The 23,179-nt window shown below is 46.1% G+C and overlaps 3 pseudogenes; 1 reads left to right on the top strand and 2 right to left on the bottom strand.

Annotated features, from left to right (window-relative positions):
- The first annotated feature begins 3,677 nt into the window (after nucleotides 1-3,677).
- LOC136507335 (amino acid permease 3-like) lies at nucleotides 3,678-22,822 on the top strand (annotated as a pseudogene).
- LOC136509381 (uncharacterized) lies at nucleotides 6,760-7,430 on the bottom strand (annotated as a pseudogene).
- Nucleotides 7,511-12,250, bottom strand: LOC136509382 (uncharacterized; annotated as a pseudogene).
- Nucleotides 22,823-23,179: the final 357 nt, after the last annotated feature.

Below are 23,179 nucleotides of genomic sequence, written 5' to 3' on the forward strand. Positions count from 1 at the left end.
TGGTGTTACCAACCGGGACTAAAGGATGCACCAGGTTTGCTCGGCTGGAGGGCCTTTAGTCCCGATTGGTGTTACCAACCGGGACTAAAGGTCCCTCTTTAATCCCGGCTCAATGACCCGGGACTGAAGGTTCCACCTTTAGTCCCGGGATCGTTGTCCCGGCGCGGTAACCGGGACTAAAGGCTGTTACCGCCCGGGACAACAAGTCCATTCTGTAGTAGTGAGGAGGTTGTGGATCCCATCCATGCGGGCAGGTGTCATGGATCTAGTGTAGGCGACCATGGATCCCGTCGTGGCGACGACGAATCTAGTGCAAGTGGCAGGAGATCTCATGTGGTGGATGTGCCATGGTGCTAAGGGCAAGTATGCTACACGTCAGCGGTCTTATACTCCATCTCATGCAATGCCACGTAAGATTTTTGCTTATGTGGAGGAAAGAGAGGTGAGAGAGAAAGAGGTCACGAGCTAACATTTAGGACTATGAGACAACAATTTTAGCATTGTATGAGTTGTTGTTGCCAAGCAACTCCCAAGTTTACTTTAAATCTATTCATAAATTAAGGAATTATGAGTCCGTACAAGACAACTTAAAAACAAGCATTGTATATGTTGTCTATTAAGTCGTCTTAAAATTACGTGGAACTATATGAGACCACCTATGAGACAACACCAATGTACTTGCCCTAATTCGACCTTGGTAGACTATGTGGGTCCTCAAAGGGGTGGCTTCGGAGAAGGCATTGCCATGGTGGTCGGCTTGGTCAGGCACTGCTAACGGGCTAACGACACATCTATCATTCTAGGTCGGTACATGTCCATATCCCCTTTGGCTCCGTCTTCATCGTCCTCACCTCTTCTTCCTTTCTCTATGTAGGTTGACGGTGGGTGGCAAAATCCACAGCTAGTGGAGGCTCCATGATGTCAGGCAGTCACTCGGCTTGATGGTCTCATTGGCGGGATTGGGAGCGGACTTGACCATGATTGTGGGCTTAGGAGCTGGCTCAGCGATGGGTTCAGGAGTTAGCACTACACGATTCTAGATTTGTTTTTAATGCATTTACAAAGGCAGACATTGTGACTGCCTCTAGAAAGTTTGATTAATAAAAATCGACATATAGAAGCGGGTGGTGCACCCACCTCTATAAACGATGTTTTACTGCCTCTGAAAAGACTTATACATAGTATTGATTTCATTTCATTTCTAGATGTCGTGGTTTACCATCAACTCTGCTTACCAGCATATTTCATGTTTGTTACCACCTTGAAGTTTATCAAACCTGCCACCGATGGTTTTGAAGCCTAAACCACGTGGTTTACCATCAACTCTGCTTACCAGCATATTTCATGTTTGTTACCACCTTGAAGTTTATCAAACCCGCCACACCTGGTTTTGAGCACCAAACCAACAAACCCTCATAAGCATGCCAATCTAGCTATAAGAACGACTCTCCTTCCCCGTCCTAACACTTCTGTCAAGATTCTTGCTTGGAAACTTGGAAGTCACACGTCACCTTGTCGGGGGTTGGGAATGTAGAGTCACGAACTCACGAGGGATGAAAATCCGTCCATATTTCTGTTGAGAAGTGGAGGTGTTAGGAGTAATATTTGGAAGACGAGGAGAAAAAGGGAGGCAGCGGATTTTTCCACGAAGTCCATGCGACAAGATCACAAGGATGAGTATACAGCTGAGAGGCTCCCGTAGATGTTTTGTTTTTTTTTCCCGTTTGGGGAGTACTGTCGCTTCCAAGTCAAATATAAATGGGAGTTTATTTTCAGTGTAAAACGATGATGAGAGATTTCAGTTCCAGAAACTCGTCGTACAAGTTAGACACACGCTACACTGATTGATTTTGCATTTGACTTGTGGAGACAAATAATTGGAACGAAGCGCTTGACATCAAACGTAAGCACAGATCGACATCAAGCACGGCAGCCGGCAGGTCAGTGAACAACGATTCCCGCAACCTGCCAGCGACCCGGCTGACGAAGCCGGCGCGTGAGCTCGCCGGGAAGACTTGTCTGGGCCCTGGGGCTCTGGCCAGTGCGCCGCAGTCACTCGCGACGCGGACACCCGGCTGACGAGGCGGACGCGCGACGCAGCCGCATGCCCAACCCATTGCTGCTCAGTCATGTGTGGGTTTGGGACCGTGGGTTGCCGTGCATGTCGTTTTTTCGAGGCGTGGAAGTCATGGCGCCGTATAAAATGGCATCAACACGCTAGAGACGATTTTGTAGTGCCATTGTTGGCCCCTCGACCCATGCTACTGCCAAAAGAGTTATTAGAGGCGAAAGAGTTATCAACTGCGGTCAAAATATGTTAGGTCAGTTTTAATGAGAGTTTTATAAGAGCTTTATAGGCATTAAATAAACTAACATTGCATAGTATAAATGAAGAGATATGATAAAACTTTTATAGGATGAAATGAGTTTTATCGGGGCAATGAAACTTGTTTACACTATTTCAAACACTTGAAAGTCTTAGAAAGAGGGACATGAAATCTCTAGCCTTAGACGGGCACCCGCTAGTCACTGTCTAAGCACTTGTGTTAATTAATTATAAATAATATGTTGCCCTCGAAAAATCAAATAAAAAAGGTGACCTGCTAGCACCTATCAACAAGCCTACTACCAAGGTTGGTGCCGAGCGCACGCATCATAGATCGCATTGCTTCCTCCTCATAGTAGCCCACCACAGTCTCCTTGTCCCGTCTCGACACCGTCTCCTCTGTTGCCTCTTCCTCCGAATCCAATCCGTTGCCTCCAGATCTATGAAAGGGAGAGATGAAGGGCACGCTTACTTTCATGGTCCCCCACCTCCTTGCACCGAGCTCAGCCATCTTTCCGCTTCCACACCGCCACATCCATGCATGGCCTGCCGCCTCCTCACGCCACACGACTCGGCTATGGTGGGGAGGTCTGCCATTTCTTCATCTCACAGCGTGACATCCTCGCCAGGCCTGCCACTTCGTCATCTCACACCGCCACATCCTTGCCCGGCCCGCGCCTCTTCGCATCGCACGACGACTATGGTGGGGAGATCTGTGCATCGCCTCCGTGCCTGACCCACCACATCCTCCTACCGCACACACTTAGTCTTGGTAGGGAGGGTTGAGTCCATAACCTGTGGTATGAGGGTGGGGGGAGGGGGCGGCGGTGGAGAGATGGGTGGCACTAGCAGCGTTGGGTGGAGAGAAGATGGGTACGGATCCGATGAGCTCATGCATAGGAGGGGCGATATGATGGTGAAGAGAAGATGGGTTGCAGCAGCTGGTGGAGAGGGAGAGGAGTGGTTAGGGTTTTACAACCCTTATAATATATACTAAGGCTAGTAGTGAGTCAAGATAGGTCAGATTTCTATTAACTATTAACACAGGCGGGGCTCTCCCCTTTTTAAGAGATGGACCCCTAAGAGATCCTCCTCTTGTAGTCAATTTTTTGAGGTGGTAGTTTATTAGGTGTCTTCCTAAATGAGTTGTCCGCCTTTGAAAATCACTCTATATTTTTAATGTTAGAGAGATTTTTGACTACACCTGTAAATCAAAGTGAAATTACAGAGCCTTATATATCTTTGTGTGAGGACCGAGAAGAGAAGAACTCGTGGTTGGTGTGAAAGTGATGTTTGTTCATCCATGTTGGTGAGTCATACTTGTTACCAGAGGAAAAAAGGGTCTACCTCTATGGCCTTATTTTGTACAGCTCACAATATCCATGAGCTGTTGTCAGCTGTTTTTTTTTACCAAACACTTATTTCCAACCTCGGCGGCGCCAAGGTCGTCTTCTGCGGCGTGATCCAGTATGCCAACCTCATCGGCGTCGCCATCGGGTACACCATCGCGGCGTCCATCAGCATGAAGGCCATCAGGAGAGCTGGGTACTTCCACACCCATGGACACGCTGATCCCTGCAAGAGCTCCAGCACCCCGTACATGATCCTCTTCGGCGTAGTGCAGATTCTGTTCTCGCAGATACCGGACTTCGATCAGATTTGGTGGCTATCCATTGTCGCTGCCGTCATGTCCTTCACTTATTCTTCCATCGGACTCTCCCTCGGCATCGCACAGACCATCTGTAAGTTACTGACTTACTGATTCTTCAATCGGATTGGTTAGCCACTTATGCTGTGACCTGTGACTATGATTGCTGGAATTGGTTACTGACCTGTGTTCAATCGATGCAATTGTTTGCAGCCAATGGTCGATTCATGGGCAGTCTCACTGGCATCAGCATCGGCGCCGGCGTCACCTCCACACAGAAGATCTGGCACACGCTTCAGGCATTCGGCAACATCGCATTCGCCTACTCCTTCTCCAACATCCTTATTGAGATCCAAGTAAGCTACAATCCCTTATTCTGCTCCACTGTTCTGTCCCCTGCAACTGGATTCCCCTGTTTCTAACAAAGTCTGCTCTGGTTCTTCCACAGGACACGATCAAGGCGACGCGTCTCAGCGTGGCGACCAGGACCATCTTCTACATGCTGTGCGGGTGCATGGGGTACGCGGCGTTTGGTGATAACGCGCCGGATAACCTCCTCACGGGGTTCGGCTTCTTCGAGCCGTTCTGGCTCATCGACATCGCCAACATCGCCATCGTCGTGCACCTCGTCGGCGCCTACCAGGTCTTCTGCCAACCCATCTTCGCCTTCGTTGAGCGCTGCGCCGCCGCGGCCTGGCCGGACAGCGCCTTCGTCTCCCCGGAGCTCCGCGTGGGCCCGTTCGCGATCAGCGTGTTCCGCCTCACGTGGCGGTCAGCGTTCGTGTGCGTCACCACCGTGATCGCCATGCTGCTCCCGTTCTTCGGCAACGTCACAACGTAAAAAAAGCACATCACAGATGCGTGTTCAGGCACATCGCAGAGGTGCCTGAGAGCTTCTGCCATAACGCGTCTGAAATAAGATTTATTATACGTTTGTAATAAGCACACACTACAGACGCGTGTTACTAACACGTGACTGTGACAAAAAGGAACACGCGTATGTGACGAGCCCTTAATAGAGATTGGTGAGTATGTACGTGCGTCTGCAATAAGCTCTTACTGGAGACGCGTGTTCACAACACGCGTCCGTGTGAAAATTAAGACGCATCTGTGTGAAGAACCATATCTCAGACGCTTGTCCTTTACACGCGTCTGTAGTAAGAATCCTACTACAGACGATGTTTGTTAACGCGTCTGTGTCAAGAAACATAGTACCGACATGTGTGCAGTACAAGCGTCTGTAGTAAGAATCCTCTACAGACGATGTTTATAAACGCGTCTATGTGAGGAAACATAGTGATGACGCGTGTAAAGTACACGCGTCTGTAGTAAGAATCCTACTACATACGATGTTTGTAAACTCGTCTGTGTGAAGAAACATAGTATCGACGCGTGTACAATACACGCGTCTATAGTAAGAATTCTACTACAGACGATGTTTGTGAAAACGTCTGTAGTAAGTAGCATACTACATACTCGTGTTCTCTACACGTGTCTGTAGTATTTTCTTTACCATAGACGGGTCTAGGCTACGGACACGTCTGTAGTAAAAAAATGCTACAGACATGTCTGTAACCTAGACCCGTTTGTAGCCCATAGCACAGCCAAAATAGCACAGATATACACAGATCAAATATATATATATATATATATATATATATATATATATATATATATATATATATATATATATATATATATATATATATATATATATATACACACACAGATCACATATATATATATACACACAGATCTCACAGAAATGACATATATGTTCATCTCAAATCTTAATTTGTTTAAAGTACACACATATCACACAGTTCACAGTAGATCGATTGTTCACATGTTTATATCTCACGGCTCTAATTGTATCTCACATGCTCCAAACATAGTTCACAAATCAAATGAACATATATACTAGGCACTTCATCATGGTTTTGTATATGAACAATGAAACTTGCCTGTTTCGTCGAGGATATGCGACACAATAAACGAGGCGAGCTTCTCTCTAATGTCCGCAAAGTTGATTTCAGTGGACTGCACTTCAAAATCCTAAGACAAAGAAAGGTAGTTATAAGATGAAGTTGCACATGTCTATAGCCATCATCCATAAAATAAAGCTGCACAATAAGAGATCACAGCAGATATATGACAACAGCAGAACCAAAAATTACAAGTAAATGTATATAAGCCAGCCATAGTCTACAAAAGGGTCATAGCAGCAGATCACAGCAGCAGCTTCATCTTATTCCAGATCACAGCAGCGGTTTCAAAAATTGACAGCAGCAGTATATATGACAACAAGAGGAGATCAAGGCATTCGAAGTAGATCACAACAGTTGAGTAGTAATATATATATATATATATATATATATATATATATATATATATATATATATATATATATATATATATATATATATATATATATATATATGCAGTTGTACCTAAGGATCAGTCAGATTGGCCTGTCCCATCGCCATCATCAAGTTGTCGGCCGCAAAGAACCCACATGTGTGGTCCAGACCTTGCTGCTGGCACTGCGAACATAGGAAACATGGTTAATAATTGAATTGACAAAATGACTTCACAACTGAAAGTGAGGCACTAGTTACTGGAATTTTGAATGCATGGGTCAACTTCAATTTTCTCTACCCTTTCTTCAGCTTGGGTTGGCAATTGCCAAAAGCACTACACAAACATAAGTTGTTATCAAATTTTTTGACTTCTATTAACATAATTAAGAAAGAAATACATGGGTCAATAATAGGTTAGACAATACTCACTCATCTATCACAGATTTGATAAGAGTCAAATCTGACTTCTTGCCTCTATTGGAGTCGAGGTATATCACCTTCTGCCACATTCGAGCGATGATGATAGTAATCCAGTGCCCACCATAGTTATGTGCAAACATCATAAACTTTTTCTTGGCATATTTCCTTAGGCAATATTACAGATAACCCACGCTATAGCCTTTATCAGTGTTCATAGTCTTTATTGACACTAGATTTGGATCAATAATGCCAACAGGCACATCTTTGGTCCTAGCTTCTACAATCAGGCATCTAGGAATAAAGAAGCATACAAAAGCAATTTAGCAAGCAAATATATGAAGAGCATCCCTAGCTAAAAATGAACAAGCCCAGAAAATAGATGAAATTGTACTTACAGTGACAACACGCGAAGAAGTCCTACATCTAATCCATCAAGTTTGAAGAGGTCAAACAAGTCTTCTAATCCCACAGCGAAAAACTCAGTGTCTGCCTCACGCAAAAAATAATGTTTCTTGAACATAGCAACCATCCCGGTTGTCCTCTTCTCTTCACATTCTTTCATGTACCAAGCATGAAGAGCAACACACCTAGGTCCTGCCGTCTCAAGCTCTGTTTCTGATAGGAATCGCTCTCCAAATTTGAACTTGGCATTGGCCTTGTTCCATACAGAACCCCATGGTCACTCTTAGACGATCTGGGGGGTTTCTCCACCTTCTACTGCTGCTCCAATTTGTAGTCACTCTTGACTGCTGCAGGCTATTTTGGTGTGTTAGCTGGAGCAATTGTGGACTTAGCCTTCTTCGGCTTTGTCGGTGGGTCAGCTGGAGCAGTTGTGGACTTAGGCTCCTCCGGCGCTGCATCAGTCTCCTTTGAAGCACTCTTTTCTATAGTAGTGCCACTCTTTGGCTTGTCAACAGTTGCACTCTTAGAGGTTGCCTTCTCATCACCTATCACAAAGTCTTTTAGATTGCTTTTGGAGCTCATAGGCAGTGGACGTCTTGAAAACTTTGTAGAAGAGAGCACCTTTGATATCACAATCTGGCCTCTCCTCCACTGGACCCTCTTGTATAGTGCCTGTCCAAGAGTTCTTACCTCAGGACTTGCGGGCTGACTCAGTGGTCTATCCTCATGTTCCGGATGTACATAGTCAATATGTATAACGACATTATGTTCCATTACTGGTTGTGAAAATAGCTCAGTTTGCGCTGGGAAGACCCGACCCCTTGTTACCTCCATCTAATAACCTCTAGGGTTGATTAGTAGGCTACACGGTGTTGGTTCTATCAGAAGGTCCACAGTATCTGGATCTAGAGTTGCCTCAAGTCCATCGATGTAGTCTCTTTCGACTGCATCCGAGGCTGAGGCACAGCTGCTCTTTCGACCACCTACAGGGCTAGGGGTGTTGGAAGGTGACCTCAAATGCACTCCTTGGTCACATAGCATGGCCATGATATCACTTGTGACCTTCTTGGTAATTTCTTCTATCATTTGGCTTTTAACTTCTTCTTTGATGGCTTCCACATCCACATCACTTGTTGATTGCTTCCTCTTTCTGTACATGCCGGCGCAGTCCGGCCAATGCTTCCAACCATAGTAACGAGACACACCACGCACGTGGCCTATCTATTCTGGGCTGCCCAAGACCTCTATGAGCACATCCTTTTCCTGAACCAAAGAGAGCCCTGAAGACTCAAGGGCTCCTTGCTTCTCTAAAATTAGCTTAGATACACTTTTAGCTGAATCTTTCAACCAACGAATCTCAGCACTTCCTTCTGACCTAACCAAAGTACTTTGTGCATGCAGAAAATTCTTTGGGCGGCCACCTGGAAACTGGTCCCAAGGATTACTGATGCCTTGGGTGGCTAACTCCCTGTCCTCCTGCTCCCACTTTGTGGCTTTTCCTTCATACCCTCCCGTCCCTAGGCAGTGGTCATGCTTGTTCCTCTCCTGAAGCTTCTAGTACTTCTCACTTGTTTCCTTTGATTCTTCGTTGTCCTTTAGTTACACAAACACTGCCCAATCTTCTTTCGGAATGTATGTGTGCTTCACCATTGCATCCAACCCTTTGTTGATGCAATTGTGTGTAAGGTTGCTTTTGTGGGTTCTCCAACTCTTGGCTACCATCTGCATTATCTTCTTACATGCTGTAGCCTTCAATTCTTCTGGAAACTCCAACCAAGGCTAGACACACTCATCAAATATAATCATCTTGTCTTGTTCACTTAGTGAATTGAATGAAGGCAAGACCAAGGAGATTCTTTGTCTAGCAGTCAGACCAACCAGCCTCCTCATTCTTATCTGGGCCCTCTTCTCTGTGGGAAACCTAGTCGAAGTGAGTCCCATGACGATTACCTTATCATCTAGCCACTGGGTGACTGTCCTATTTCTTGTTCGGGGTTTATAAGGAGGTTCAGATTGTTGTGCCTCTGCATTAGCATCTCTCTTTTCATCCTCTGCAGTACCATCTCCCTCTTGGTTCCTTGCATCCGCATGTCTCTCTTCCTCCTCTTCATTAGCATCTCTACTGTGTCCCTCCTCTCCACAGTTGGTTGGTTCTTCGCCTTCTCCTGCTGATGATGCCGTAGATGCATGCTCAGATTCTATCAAACAAAGATGAGCAAGGTTGTTAGTGAACATGATAGAGCATTGACATCTAATAGTAACTAGTATTAGTATATCACAAAGCTGCATCTTACCATTCTGATAGGGACTGTAACAACAGTCAATAGCTAGCAGTGCAGACACCTTTCACAGCACTGCAGAGCCATGTTTGACACATATGCAGTGAAAACAACAGCAAAGTAGGGTATGAGCAAGCATCAATATGACCCACATAACCAGATCATTAGTTTAGGAAGCAACAAAAAATACAACATTATGTAATACTAACTGAAATTCTCAGCTAAGTATGACCCACAAGAGTTTATACTGATCAACAAGCATAAGTAGAGTATGAGCAAGTGTTCAGTAATATAGCAAAGCTAGTAGTCCAGATCAATATTTACAACCCATTGTATAGCATCTACATGATAAGACTAAAATTAATGTACAAGTTCATGCTCTAGAAACCAATGCTACTAGTCTAGTATTTTTTTCATGTCATAGGCACAAGAACATCTCAATCCACATACAAGCATAACCAGACATTCTAATTTTCAAAAATCCATCTACTGCTCCTTATCTATCTACTATACCTGACAACTATCCATAAAAAATCCCTCAACCAGAAACAAACAGAGACTCCATAATAGCCTTTCCTACTACAAATCCTTGGCTATTGCAAAATCACTAAGCTGCTACATCTAACTCAAGAAAATCCATGTTAGAACTCACCAGGTGGGGTCCAAGGAGGAGGCTAGCACTGTTGAAGATGATGAAGGGGTTGCTAGAAGCGAAAGATGTTGTCGACCTACGGCCTTCTGCTACGCTCATAGTGCCTCTGGAACGGCACCGCCACGTGCAGCCGCTTTGGAGACGGTGCGTCATGCCCTACTGGATGGAGTTCGAGACAATGGCGGAGGACAACCTCGGAGCTATCGAACCTCGGCGAACGGAGTCGGAGACGAAGGCGGGTGGACACTGGTGCGTGGATGCGGACGGCGAGTGGATGCGACAGCGGTGGAACCCTAGAATGCGAGGAGCGGACGCGGGCGAAGACGACGGAGGGGCGCGGATGCAGCGGCGACGATGGGAGCGGGCAACGAACAGTGGAACCCTAGAATGCGGTTCTTGGATGTGAATGGACTTGGGGGAAAGGAAATTAGAATGTCTGGAAAAAATGGCGCGCAAAAATGGCGGTCAAAAGGAAATTTCTGACTACAGACACATGTAGCCAAGACGCATCTGTAGCAATAAAAAAATAGGTCAAAAAATTGTGTCCCACCCAGGGATCGAACCTAAGACCTGTAGGCCTAGAAGCAAGTGTCTTTCCATTGCGCTATGTAAGGAGTTTGGACATAAAGTGGTTTGAATAATTTAAATAGAGAACGCGATAATTTTCATTGGTTCAAAGATTGATGAACAAGTGTGATTTTTTTGTTTAAACTTTGGCTAAAACTTGTAACTAGTCTTTCTCCCTCATACTTACTTCAAATTTGATGATTTTTTCCCATTTTTTTTTGTAAAATCATGCTCTACCCATTTATTGTGTTGTTACAGCTATTATTTTTGTCATTTTTTCATGTGACTATGTTTTATCAATTCAAAATTTGAATTTCAAGAAATGGCAACTTCAAACAACATTTTGAAGCAATAAATGGTTTCAGCTGAAAAAATTATCGACAACAAAATTGTAGAACTGATCCAGATCTACAACTTTTATTTTGGTCATTTCTTCATCCGAGAAAATAATAGTAACATTGTTCACAAAATCTACATATCTCTCTTATAATTTATGAAACCATATGAGAGATATGTAAAATTTGTGAACAACGTTACTCTCACTTTCTTAGATGATAAAATGACCAAAATAAAAGTTGTACATCTTGATGAGATGTACAACTTTCATGTTCATGATTTTTTCATATGAATTCATTTGGTGTTTCAAAATGTTATTTGAATTTGCCTTTTTTTATATTCAAATTTTGAATGGTTCAACAAGAGTCACATGAAAAGTTTTCCAAAATAAAAGTTGTAGATCTTGTTGAGATATACAACTTTTATGTTCATGACTTTTTCATCTGACATCATTTGGTGTTTGAAAATCTTGTTTGAACTTCCCATTTTTCGAAATTCAAATTTTGAATTGTACAAATAAAGTCACATGAAAAGTTTTACAAAATAAAGTTGTAGATCTTGATGAGTTCTATAACTTTTATGTTTACAACATTTCTATTTTAGATCATTTACTGCACTAAAATTGTATTCGAAGATTTGAAATTGAAATTATCAATTTCACTACTGCAGACGCGCGGAAGTAATTAATTACTACAGACGCGTGTATTAAAGGCGTGTCTAGAGTAGTTGTAACTTCTGACGTGTGTAGTCAAGGCGCGTCTGTACTACTACTTCCCTTCATATTCAGATCTGAATAGGCGCCGTCCCTTCCATATAATTGCTGCCACCCCATCACATCGCCTCGCTCACTTCGCCACCCTCACACTCCACGCTCTACGCCTCCGTACGTTCGCCTCAGTCACCACTGCCGCACTCCACCCCTCTCGCCTCCTCTCTGTCGTCGCCGCCCTTGGAGATGACAAGGCCCAAGAGGCGCCACTACTGAAGGGACGTAGGGACTGGGCGGTTCGCCCCTTCCTTCGCGACCACACCCTCGACGCTAGTGGCGGTGAAGGTGGAGGTGGAGGATGTCTCGGTGCGCTCGCCGGGGTTCAAGAAGAGGTATGGGACAGCTTTTGGGAAGAAGGCCATGCCCGTCTCATTAGTGGCGGTGAAGAAGAAGGGCATGCACTCTTCCTCGGCGGCGGTGAAGCTGGTGGAGGCGAGGAGGAAGGCCATGGAGAAGGAGAAGGAGCCGACGGTCGTGCTAGAGGTGGACATCTCATTGGATAGTCTTTGTATATATATGCATGTGTTTATGTTTAAATTTGTTTCAATTAACTATAAGTTAGCCTTTGTATATATATGCCTGCATTTTGATGAGGAATTACTGGTTGCTGGTTTTGAGCGATGCTCCCGTGGTCATTGTGGGACTGGAAATATGTTTGGTGGGACTGGAATTGTGTTTGGTTGATAAGTAAACTTGCCTGAGTCAATTGTCACTGTAATTGAGGATTTGATCAAAGTTATCAGTGTTTCATGTTTACTGAACACTTTTAGAAAATAGTTCAGGCTTCAGTTATCTTAGTTCAGAAAATAGCATTGTCAAGAATTTACTGTTTGATAACTGTTTCTGTGTATATATGTAGGCTCTATCTTTTGTGGTCCCTCCAGCTACCATGCATGAGGCCCTATAGGCAGTGGTTTTGAAACCACTACAGGAAAGGCTCTTGGCTATTCACTGGACGCTTAACGTCGTCAAGGAGTAGTTGAACAATCAAGCTGTGGAAACACAAGAGTTGAAGGAGATGCTAGTTGAGAAGGAGGAGAAGGGACCTACTAAGGAGATGGTGACACCATGGGTGCCTAGCTGGTGGCTTAGTCTTAGAAGTTGGAGGGCCTAACCAAGGAGGTGGACGACGTCCTAGCTAAGAAGCCGAAGTGATCATGCCATTGAAACAGTGATGACCTTAAGTTACCTGATTAACTTAGCTAATATATGTACTATGTGGTGATATATGCTGTATGGACACTGGCTCATCTATGTGCTGGATGCTGATCATGTATGGACACCTTAAATTAATTAGCTATCTATGTATATATATGTTATATGTGGTGCATATTTGTGTTGGTGTGATGACCATAGCAGCCACTGGATGCTGCTGGTTTAATTCATGTATGTGTTGTGTGCTCAAATACTAGATGCTCATGTACTGGATGCTCATGAGTTGAAGAAGATGCTGGCTGAGAAGGAGGAGAAGAGAGCTATCTATGTATATATATGTTATGTGTGTTGCTGTTATGACCATAGCAGTGACTGGATGCTGCTGGGATATGTATGGACACATACATGTTAATTAGCTATATATGTGTGTGTCTTGATAAGCAAATTTCAGCATACATCCACAAGGTACCATACACATTACAAGGAGTTGTGGGCTTAACATCCTAGACTAGATGACATGAACTTATCTAGTACAATTTACATCTCTCATTCTATAATTTACATCCTTGATGACATGAACTTCTGTCATTAGCCAGAATCCATTCCTGAATTCCTGAAAGTAACATCATACTGTAAGTAAGAGCGACGACAAATATATATTGTTAACTAAAAAATGAGATTGCACATTGTTCAAAAACTCACATGAGCATCTTTTTTGCGTACTTGCCATTTTCGGTGACTTTTTGCCATGGGGGCAACCTCTTTATGGCCATCTCTTAGGCATGGAGTTAGCTCGCTCACCAAAATCATAGGGAGGATGGAAGTATCCAAAGGAGGCACTTCATTCGATTGATTGAACTCTTCCTCGTCCACTGGATTTTCAAGTCCGACAACCCGCTTTTTCCTAGGGAGAACCACTTGTCGTTTCTTGTTTCTAGTGTCGCGCACATAGAAGACTTGGGAAACCTAACTTGCGACTACCAATGGCTCGTCCCTGTACCCAACTTTGTTGAGGTCAACCGTAGTGAAGCCATACCTATCTTTCATGACACCCTGACTTCCCTGAACCCATCGACACCGAAAAACAGGCACCTTAAAGCCTGCATACAAGAGTTCCCATATCTCTTTAATCTGACCATAGTACGTTGTCTTTTGCATCTTGCTGTCAAATGCATCTACACGAACAACATTGTTCTGGTACACACTCTTCTTGTCTTGATCAATGGTGTAAAAGGTATATCCATTTATATCATAGCCTTGATAGGTTGTGACTGTGAAGAAAGGCCCCTTTGCCAGCTTTCAAAGCCTTTTGTCTGTGCAAGAGGTTGAACTAGCATGTCGATCTCTAAACCAGATGTTGAACCCACTCATATGTGCCCTCTCTAACCAAGCTTCACCTCGGTGCAGGTTTTGTTGCCTCAACATCTCCATATGCTCTTCGATGTAAGGTTCCACCTCTGTTGTGTGCTGCAACACAGCACACAGCACCTGCCTAGGAACTCTATGACGTGTCTCCTCGCCGCCATCACCCTCGTCAGTTCTTTGCTTGTAACGAGAGGTCCCACACTTGAGGCATTTAGTGAGGGCTGCATTGTCACCATGGAACAGGATGCAGTCTTTCTTGCAAGCATGAATTTTCTCGAACTTCAATCCCATCGGACAAACAATCTTCTTGGCCTCATATGTAGTCCTAGGTATTTGATTCCCCTTGGGAAACATATCTCCGAGTAGTTCTAGCAATTCTCTGAAGCCCTTGTTTGTCCAGTGATGTGTCGCCTTCAGTTGGAGAAGCTTTAGTGAAGCGAACAACTTCGTATACCTCTCATTACAACTCGGATAGAGTGGTGTCTTCATATCTTCCAACAACTACTTCAGCTTCTTGAACTCCAAACTAGTGTACTCATCAAAGCCAAAGGCATCACGCAACATCTCCTCCAGATTCTCAACCATAGGGACAAGGCTGGTAGCAATCTCTACTACATCATCATCACATAGTTCCTCATTGCCAAAGGGTGCTTCCTCATTGCCACCAGCACAAGTTTCATGAAGTCCTTCCTCACCATCTCACTCATTGACACCTTAACCATGTTTGTTCTAACATCTGTAGTCATCCATGAATCCTCAAAGAATTAGGTGGGCATGGACTGACAACTGATTCGAGTACTGCTTCTCATTCTTACAGTCAACACATGGGCACAACATAGATGACTTATGTCCATTCCTCATGTCCGCCTCTACAATAGCTAGGAAATGTTTTAGTCCTTCCAAGTACTCATTACAAGTACGGTTCTGAAGATACATCCAGTGGCCTCGATCCTCCACAGTCTACAAAAGAAGCACACCCTAGAGAATAGGAGGCCAAAGAGCAAAGCATGCCGGTGACCAGGGAGGAGACCTGAGCACGTCGGTGATCCCCTACAACTCGAGATGGCGAAGCACGGTCGCTGCCCCTGATCGAGTACACTGCGGAGAGGAATGAGTTAGAGTCAGACTCGAGCTCAACCGTAGCCATTGTAGTGCGGCAGACACAGAATGGTAGCACGGCGGTGCTCCAGCCGATACAACATGGTAGATGTTTGTCGAAGGGCTCAGGCAGCATCAGTAGCTCACCGCGATGTCGATGCGCTACTTGGTTGAACCGGGGATGAGGCGGAGCTAGATAGCCGGCACTGATGGCACGTGCAGCGGCGTGAACTGGTGGTGAGGTCACCGCTCCGGCATGACCTGTGCGTTAGAGGTAAAAGAATGGAGCCGATGAGCATCATAGAGTTGTAGGAGAGCTAAAACAATAAACGAGGTCACCAAAGGAGCACCAGAACGAGCTAGCCATAGCTAGCTACCGTGGCGGCCATGGTGGCATGGCCATGGAGGCAACCAACGCCAAGGGCGATTGTGGCAGTGAGAGGTGGCTACAACGGTTCAAGGAGGACCGCAAGAACTAGGTGAAGCTGGGAGCGCGGGAAATTGGGAGAAGATGGAACAACGGCGATGAATTTCACCATCGAGCGGCGCGGCGGTGCTCTAGGAGAAAAGAGGGAAAAAGAGGAGCACCGGCGGCTCGAGCTGACCTATAGTTCGAGAAGGCCCTATGGCCACCTGCCATCACCCGATGCAGCAGCGCGCCCCTCCGCCTACCGCTCGCCATAGCAGCGTGCCCCTCCGGTCACCGGGTGGATGCGCGCCATGCCTCCACCCGCGGGAGCGCTGTGCAACTCTAGCCGTTGCCCGTGCGCCTCAAAGCAGCAAGCCTATGCTACGCATGACAATGGCCGGTGCCACCCGCATGAGAGGCGTGTGACAACGGCCACTTCCCGTTGTGTTTCGTACGCGCCAAGTATGCAGGCCACTCCCTCTGGCCGTTAGCACGTGCCAACGGCTAAGTATGCAGGCAAAGTACTATAGACTCACGTTATTGACACACATCTATAGCAAGGTTGGACCATATTAAATATATATCCGCCTCCGTCTCCCTCTGTCTCTGCCTCACTCTATCTATCCCACTTCTTCTCGCTGCCTTCCTCCTCCTCCACCGCCACCACCAAGCTCTCCGTCCCTTTTCCCAGCTCAAGACATGATATCTCATTTTGCGGAGTCATCTAGAGGTGGACGGGCAAGGAGTAGGCTTCAAGGTGCCCGCAGCACCCGCATTGGTTCCAAGCACGGCGTCGTTCCTGATCCAGTTGGTGAGCTCAGCGTGTTCCCGCTGATCCCTTGCCCGGATTGCGGTCTTGCTTGGGTGGTGGAGGGGTGGACCAAGAAGGATAGTGACAACCACGGCCGACTCTACTTCAAGTGTGCTAGGAATGGGGTGGGTTCTTTGTAGTGTTATCCCCCCCCCAATTTGCACAGTTAGAGTTCTAATTTGTGGCTGTTTTCAGTTTCCTAAGCTTTATGGTTACTATTGATTCGAAAAGGAGTACTTCCAGCAGTCAAAGGATCATGGCATCATAATTGTTCGCCCTTCGAATTGGGCGGAGCTGCTGGATGAACAAGAAGGTTCAGTGGACAGTCCAAATGGTGTCACCAAGAAGAAAAACTTGGAGTAGACGCTAGAGAATTTGAAGTGGAAGATGAACATGTTTATTGTGTGTGTTGTCTGTGTTGTCCTTGGATGTGTTCTGATGTATGTTGTAATGAAGTAATCCCCAATGCATTGATTGAATGAATGAAATGAATGGATGTATGGAATTTGGTGTCCAAATTTGTTATGTGTAGAAGTTGAATGAAACAGAAATGATGAGTGAACATAAATACAATGCAACTGAAATTTGTCCAAATTTGCATTGAATGCAACTGAAATGATGAGTGAACATAGCAACAATGCAAATAAAATTTGTCCAAATTTGCTCACTTGTGAATGTGAAGGCTGGAATGTTTTATTCCTTAATTAATCTAATTGAATCAGATTGCAATATGAATTAATGAGCCAGCAGTTATGCTACAGACGCATGTTTGGAAACGCGTCTGTAGTAAATACAAGAATGAAATGGGGGGGTAGCCTAGGGAACTATAGACGCATTTATGCGGTTTACACCATTCACACCGCTACGACGTTCGCCATTCCCACGGCCAAGTGGAAACTTCAAGACAGCGCACTCATAAAATCCCACCTCTCCCCGCTCCACCTCTCCACCTTCATTCAAGAAACTCACCTTTTGCATTGGTCCCCGACGATCCACCTCTCCCCAGTGCGCTCAGGTTGATCTCGATCTCCCTTCACGTCGCTCCCCCCACTGCCGCCGCCGCCTGATGGAGAAGCTTCCAATGGAGTTGGCTGCTGAGGTTGCGAGCCGCGTCGCCAAGGTCACAGCGGATCCCATGGAGGACCTCAGCAGCCTGCGGGCAACGTGCTCGTAGATGCGAAGGGTGTGCGACACCACCTACGTGGGACAGAGCATCACACTAGAGCCGATGCTGAACCGTGTGGCTTGGGAGCCCTACTACTTGTGCGAGTATCGTGTGGACCTGATCACCCGGCTTGCCAACATCGGCCACACGGAGACCTGCTTCAAAGCAGGGATGTCTGCCATCTTCAAGGAAGACCGTGGCATCATCACGCCGTGGCTTGACATGCTGGAGCGCGCCATCGAGTCAGGCCATGACCTGGCTACCTATGTTTTCTCTCTTGCGCTCTACAGGTCCAACAACGGTGCCGCCAACGACGCCACTGCCCGGTGGTTGCTGCGAAAGTTGGAAGGTGACGAAGAGGGCCCGGCGGCAAAGAATGCAACGTATAAGAACCAGACCTGTGCACGACGCCGCTGAGCTATAAGGGTGGTGTTGCAGGATGACTTGGTGCTGCCATGCCATGCAACGAGGCCTGCTCTACCTCTTCTGGCCTCTCCGGTGTCTCACCAGGACGAGCATCAGTGCCGAGGCGAAGGCTGCGGCGATATCACCGGGGTCGACAAAGCATCGAAGATGTGGGCACTATCCTGTAGCGAGGAGTGTAGGATCCACCATGAGTGTCTTAGGTTCTTCAGTGAATGCAGGTCGGCATGAGTAGCTAGTGTTCATATGTATATATATCTGGATGTATGCATGATCGAAACACTTTTGCTTTTGGTAATGGAAGATGTTCGATCCTGAGTATATGTGATGAAAATCTGAGATGTTTTAGTTGTAATTCATGTTATATTGTTGTTTGTGATGTTCCAATACAATACTCTATTGAGCTGCCTCTACAAATAGACGCCAAATTTTTCGAACGACCACGGATGGAGAAAGAACCAAAATAAAAGATCTACATCTCGAAAAGCCAAGAAAGTTTGTAGTTGACAACTTTTTCATTTGAAGTCATCTTGTCATGGATAACTAAGTTTAAATTTCCAAAATTTTGAAATTTGAAATTTGAATTTTTAAATGACCTCGGATGGAGAAACTACCAAAATAAAAGTTGTAGATCTCAAAAAGTTATGAAACTTTGTAGTTGACAACTTTTAGATTTGAAATCATCTTGTCAACCAAACTAAGCATTCATCCACAAAAGATTTCATGGTACAGACACATGTTGTAAAATGCGTTTGTAGTAGTTAAATAAAAGGCAAAAAATTTGTACCCCTACAGGGATCGATCCTGAGACCTTTAGGCCCACAACCCCATGAGTTAACCATAGCGCTACGTTCGTAAGTTCAAACGGGGAGCGATGTTTGTTTTTTAAAATGTTTCCAATACATTAAAACAGGGTGGTAGTGGGTCCGTCCTATCAGGCTCCTACTTTAGACCCGTGTTATTAACAATCGTCTGTAGTAAGCCAATTGAGTAACCCGCCGCCGCCGTCCGCCAACCAAGAGAGTAATGGCAGTTCAAAGCATTGGAACTGCCACTCCGGCATAGTGGCATTCACTCCGGCTTCTCGTCTCTCCACTCCTCTCTCGCTTTCCACGCTGCATGCGCAGCCCTCGCATTGACTACGACCTCTTGTCTCTCCACTCCTCTCTCGCCTTCCCCGCCACGCGCTTAGCCGCCTTCACTCCTCTCGCCTCCTTGGCCTACCGTCACATCCGTACCCACAGCCGCCGCCGTCGAAGATGACGAGGCCAGAGAGGCGGCATAACCTAAGGGATGAGAAGACGGGGAGGTTCGCCCGCCGTTCCTCGTCTTCGGCAGCGGTGAAGGAGGAGGTGAGCCCCCTGTCGAGGTTCGAGAAGACGCCGGCCTTGAAGAAGAAGGCCGTTCCGGCCACCCCACCGAGGTTGAAGAAGAAGGCCGCCGTCATCACTAGGAAGGAGAAGCACCTAGCGGCGTTGATGATGGAGAAGCAGCTGGTGGCGGTGAAGAAGAATGTTAGGCTAGACATGCCCTCTTCCTCGGCCGTGGCCTCAAGGATAGCGAGGAGGAAGGAGAACCCACGGAGGCGAGGAGGAAGGAGAGGAAGGCCACACAAACGGCGGCGGTGGTGCCGCCTTCTTCCTCAGTCGTGGCGCCGAGGGTAGTGGCCACCAAGATGTGCGACCACTGCTTGGAGGGAGAAGCCAGGATGTGCCATTTATGGCTCCACGGCGGCATCAACTGCGGCGAAGTCAGTGGTTCAAGCTCCACCCATGGCTAGGTAATGCACACTCTTTAGATTACAACTACTTATATGTAGGTTTTCTTTCTTAATTTCATGACAGTTTTGTTGGTAGCCTCTAAATTGGATGAGTTTGTTGCTAAAATAATTTGGCTCATGCCATTCTCTCATCCCGGACCCAGATGGAGTAGAGAAAACAACTTAGTGTAGAATAAATGCAGATGCAACTCAAGTTTTTATACAAGCAATGTAAACTGCCATATATTGTATTTTGCAGCAACATTGTGCTTTGAGTAGATTGCTTTATCTAGATGTTTATCATAGATCATTGATTTTAATCTTGTGAATAATTTTGATGGTGCCACTTCAATATTTCAGCATTGTGATTTGAGTAGATTGGGTTTCATCTCTTTGGGCAGCTCTAAGTCTTTATGTGCATTGTTAGCGGTAGCTAGATGTTTTATTTTTCTAATTTTCTATGATTCTGGAGTTCACAAGGTCATGGACTTTGTAGCCTATAATTGATTATATGAAACTTATATGATTCTGATATATATGCTAGATAATGAAACTTATATGAATGCAAATGAAACTTATATGTAGTTTTTTTGTCACAGTATCTAGATTTATGCTGGATTTTGATATATGTTCCTATAACTTTTTCTGTGTGCATATATGTTCGATCTTATCAGCTCCCTCTAAGTACCATGCACGAGGCCCTGGACGCAGCTCTGAAACCCATCATGAAGAGCATAGGCGGTCTTCCACGGAGTGTTCACGAACTCAAGAAAGAGAAGGCTGAGAATGAATAGAAGGAGAAGCGTCTCAAGAAGAACCTGGACGACCTTGGTGACCAACTGGCGTCCGTGGTTCAGAATGTGCATGACCTCCTGAGCAAGTTGCAGGGCGCCATGCCTCTGCCGCCGGCAAACAACTAATGATGATGTGATGCTGTGATAACTCTGTGCTGATGAAACTCTATGTGAATGTAAACTCTGTGTTAACTTTTGGTGATGATGTAATTGATGCAAACTCGATCTATCACATATATACTTTGGCTGGAAATACATCTATGTATATATTAATATATTACATATATATTGTTGCCGGTTTGTCAATGGCTGGAGTGAAAATGGAGGAATATAAGCAAATTCATCAATGCTTTAGTAATAAAAATCACATTTTTTCAGTAGACTTAGTTCACGTTGCAAGTTTCAGACAAGCTTCACACAATTTCACCACTGTTCACAGAATTTCACCACTGTTCACAGAGAAGCACACGGTCGGAGCACACCTGATCGAGTACACTGCAGAGAGGAATAAGTTAGAGTCAGACTCGAGCTCAACCACAGCCATGGCGGTGCGGTAGATACAGAACGGCGGCGCGGCGGTGCTCCGGCAGATACAACACGGTATAGGTTAGTCTAAGGGCTCAGGCAACATCCATAGCTCACCGCGATGTCGATGCACTGCTTGGTTGAACTGGTGGCGAGGTCGCCGTTCTGCCGTGACCTGCGCGGTAGGGGTAAAAGAATGGAGCCGATGAGCATCACAGAGTCACAGGAGAGCTAAAACAATAAACGGGATCACCAGAGGAGCGCCGGAATGAGCTGGCCACGGTGAGCTGCCCATGGCGGCCATGGTGCCACGGCCGCAACGGCAACCGACGCCAAAGGCGATTGCGGCGGCGAGAGGTGGCTACTGCGGTTCGAGGAGGACCGCAAGAACTAGGCGGAGTTGGGAGCGTGGGAAATTGGTACAAGATGGAACAATGGCGATGAATTTTGCCGTCGAGTGGCGCGGCAGTGCTCCGGTAGAGAAGAGGGAAAGAGAGGAGCGTCAGTGGCTCGACCTTAAGACATGCTCACCTACGCCTGGCCGCCTACGCGGCGCGGCCCTAAGGCCGCCCACCGCCGCCCGCTGCAGCAGCGAGCCCCTCCGGCCTGCCGCCCGCCACAGCAGTCTGCCCCGCCGGCTACCGCACATCCCTCCTTCCACCACCCGCCGCCCGCCTGCGTGCACGGAGCGCAAGTCCGCCCGCCTTCGACTACGCTGCGCAACTCCGGTCGCCGCCTGCCAACTCCGCCCGCGCTCCTCAAAGCCGCGCAAGAGCCACTGCCCGCTGTGTTCCGTACGCGCCAAGTACCTCCCTCTGCCCGTTAGCACGTGCCAACTGCTAAGTACGCAAGCCAAGTGCTACAGATGCACGTATGGAACACACGTCTACCACAAAAGTACAGATGCATATAGAGGAGGACGCGTTTGCTACAAGTAGGATTACTCAAGACGCGTGTTGTAAACACGCGTCTGCAACAACATACGCGTCTGCAATAAGAGATCTTATTTCAGACACGTGTCACGTACGCGCGTCCGTAGCGTTTGATCCCGTTATCCGAGACTCGGAAATCACAACATATGTCTATAATAATTACTGCAGATACAGACGCTTTTTACTTACACGCGTCTGTAGATTTATCTCAGACGTCTTTTACCAACACGCATCTACAGTAAGCGTTTATTACAGATACGTGTTGACCTCGTCGGACCTGCGACCCCGCCAGCGACTTACTACAAACACACATCAAGAAGGCATGTCTGTAGTTATAGTACAGCAGACGCGCCTTACTGATCGCGTACGTGAAAATGTGATGGATATATGGCTTTTTTACATGGTGCCTGGTGGGCTTCCTCGGCGCCAGTCTCGTTCTGGCCGCTCACCGTCTACTTCCCCGTCGAGATGTACATCAAGCAGCGCCGCGTGCCACGCGGAAGCACCAAGTGGATCTGCCTCCAGACGCTCAGCATCAGTTGTCTCCTTGTTTCCATAGCCGCTGCAGCAGGTTCCATAGCTGACGTCATCGACGCCCTCAAGGTCTACCGGCCATTCAGCGGTTAACTTTCTGGACGTATGTAGTTAGCTCTAGACATGCAGCGATGAAGAGGAACATTCTCTTTTTTTTTCCTCATCAAAGGACTGATTTGGCGTAACTGTCAAGGATTTGAGCTCAACTTAGAAGGATGTGCATAAGGAGAAGAAAGTAGGGTAACTAAGATCCAGAACTATACATCACTTGGCTTCTAGTTTCATTAGTGTGGTGTTTCTTGTAACTTAAATTGAAGCATTTTTTTTTTCCAAATTTAAGTGACCTCAATTATTCGTATACTTTTACTTCGCCCATCCACAAATCCTTGCCGTTCTTTACAACATTGGAGTGAAAGTCTAAGACTTTGACTATCAATAATAACTTCGAGA

This window comes from Miscanthus floridulus, chromosome 15 (genome assembly GCF_019320115.1).
Source record: "Miscanthus floridulus cultivar M001 chromosome 15, ASM1932011v1, whole genome shotgun sequence".
Lineage (NCBI taxonomy): Eukaryota > Viridiplantae > Streptophyta > Magnoliopsida > Poales > Poaceae > Miscanthus > Miscanthus floridulus.